This window comes from Myotis brandtii, unplaced genomic scaffold, assembly GCF_000412655.1.
Source record: "Myotis brandtii unplaced genomic scaffold, ASM41265v1 scaffold165, whole genome shotgun sequence".
Lineage (NCBI taxonomy): Eukaryota > Metazoa > Chordata > Mammalia > Chiroptera > Vespertilionidae > Myotis > Myotis brandtii.
Window position 1 is genome coordinate 3,894,861 of NW_005356042.1, and position 2,859 is coordinate 3,897,719.

Genomic DNA, 2,859 nt, shown 5'->3' on the forward strand with positions numbered 1-2,859 from the left:
CTCTAAACAAACACGTGTGCATGCGCACACACGTACACACATGCACAATGGGTCTGCTTCTCTGGCTGAGCTCTGTGGGATTCTCGCACAGACCTGCTGGGGGACCATGAGTGGAGCACCTAGAAGGAGAATTGTGGCAAGAACCATATGAAATATATCCTCCAGAGGAACCACGACTGTTGAAAAATGACATCAACACAGGAGTTCCTCTTCTGTCCTGGTGACAAGTCACTGAAGGCCCCCTTGTCTGATTCTCAGCCCTCCTCTGTCTGTCTCTCTCTGCCACTATCTCTCTATGTCTCTCTCTGCCACTATCTCTCTATGTCACTCTCTGATACTATCTCTCTGTCTCTGCCTATCTCTCTATGTCGCTCTCTGATACTATCTCTCTGTCTCTGCCACTATATCTCTCTCTGCCTCTATCTCTCTGTGTCTCTCTTTCCTGTTCTACTTCTGGCTCTCTGTATTTCCCCTGCTCTCCCATCCTTCCTGACACTTGCCTTTCACCTGGCTCTAGCTGCCTGGAATGGTTGGATGGGGCGCCTGGGTAGGGCAGCAACATTGCCCACATGTCCAATGGTTCAGCACCATGGCCAGAGGTGCAGGTCAGGAAGGACCTCTGCTCCCAGGCATTTTACAGCTTCAGAGCCCCACACCCCTCGGCATCACCACCAGGACGGCATGCATTTGCTTGTCATTCCCTGGGCAGGCCTGGCCAACGCAACAGGGCTGGGGTTGCCACAGAAACCTGTGACCCCTCTGTATCGGTTGCACTGCCTGCACCACATGTTAGTCCATATAAGCCCCATAATGGCCTGTGAGATCAGCACTGTTATGCCTATTTTGCCGATGAGAAAACTGAGATTCAGAGCAGGAGGTGACTGGTCCAGGGTCCCACAGCTTGAAAGAGGAGGAGCCAGGGCTCACATTGACCACACAGACCCCCCAGTTCATGCGTCTTCCTTGCAAGGCTTAGAGAAAGATGGTGGGATGCTAGCCAATTCTAGATACCAGCTCACCCAGCCACACCCTAAACTTGGAAACACTATTGCCACCTGTCCATCAGAGCCACACCTTGTAGAGGAGACAGGTCTGTCCCAGAACCACATGGACTGTCCCAACCACACAGAAGCAGCCACAGCCCAGACTGTGATAAAGAGCGGCAGGGCGGGGCGGGGGGGGGGGATGGGTCAGCCACAGCTCCCTGTGCCCACTGGCCGCCCACTCTCAAGAGAGACCTGCCCATTGTAATTCTCATTAATGATTATTAATGATTGCTGATATTTGCCCAGAGCTTTCTGCTGACTAGGAGCTCTGGATCTGCGTGAGTTGGCATTTGCTTATGAATGAAGCCAGATGCAGAAGCAGAGCAGCCTCGAGGGAGGGGAGCGATGGCACTGGAGTCGATGTGATGAGGAGCAGCTATGAGGACGGGTGTGGGGAGAAGTGGCCCCCGCCCTGGCCAGAGGCCAGCTGCACTGACGTGCAGGGTCTGCTGCTCCCGAGGGCATGGTGGGCCCTTCCTAACCACCACGTGTGCCTGGAGAGTTAGGGGAATTGGGACTTTGGCTGTCCCTATGTCCTTTCTCTTTGTGTTCTGTAAATTTTTTTTTGAATGTGCTTGCTGATACTAGCTCAGCCCGGAGGAGGCCTCGCCCTGTCTGCCACTGGGGTCCAGGAGGCGGGGGCACAGGGCAGTGCTGCAGGGGGGTCTAAAGCAGCAGTGCCCATCCTCGAGCGTGTGCCCTGCTGACCGCTCACAGCGTCCGTGTTGGGAAGTCCCTAGGGTTACACTCACTGACAGACAAGGAAACGGAGGTTCAGAGAAGGGAGGGGGCCTATCTGGGTACATTCAACCTGGAGCTTGGAGCCAGCTGACTCCAAGCTCCCAGCTGACCACGTGCAGTTAACCTCCCTGCCCGTCAGTTTCCTCAGCTGTGGGATGGAGGGGATGCCAGCGCCCAGCTCACAGAGCCTCTGTGCGCATGGACAAGTGAACGTGCAAAGCAAGAGAAGAGTGAGGGCAGCTACTGAGCAGTATTGGCAATCCTTATATTCACACATCATCCCCCTAAACAAAGCTTCACAAACACTATTTACTTTCTCCATATACAATGCATACGAATAGTTTTTAAAATATTGGTCTTAGCACACAAGTTAATATCACAGACCATGCTTCTATAAAGCCCTGCTGCCAATGTTGGAAGAACCTCGCCTGGAAGAAGAGTACCCTGGGGACAGAGCCTGGGTCCCACTGGCCTCCCTCCGAGGTCCCGTCTGTTCGGCCAGGGGCACTTGGTGTTTTGTACTGGGGAAAGGGGGTCCCCCCTCCTCCCTCTGTCCACCCCGTGAAACCTGGTTATGACAGGCTTGACAGCAGAATCCAGGAGATGTAACATGGAGCGAAGCATGACGGGGAGGGGGCGACGGAGGATGGGAGCCGCCGGGAGGAGCTGTGCAGAGCGGCTTCAGCCTCTTCTCTTTGGGTGCTAGTTGGTAGGACCATCTCGTCCATACACTCAACAGCTGTCACTGAGGCTGGGATTCAACCAGCGTTCACTGATGTGGAGGCGCTCCGGTGCTCTGCCATTTCCCGTTGTCGCTTGCCTTTTCAGTGCACAACAGCCAGGTGTTCACCTGCCAGTGCCAGCATCACTTTACCGGGCTGCTGGCGCCCACCTGAGAGCTTGCTTCTGCGGTACTCGAACCAAGACAGAGCATGAGCTGGGTGCCTGAGTGCTGTGTGCCCGGGCGCAGTCGGTATGTCAGGGTGCTGTGTTCCTGGGCACAGTCGGTATGTCAGGGTGCTGTGTGCCCGGGAGCAGTTGGTATGTCAGGGTGCTGTGTGCCCGGGAGCAG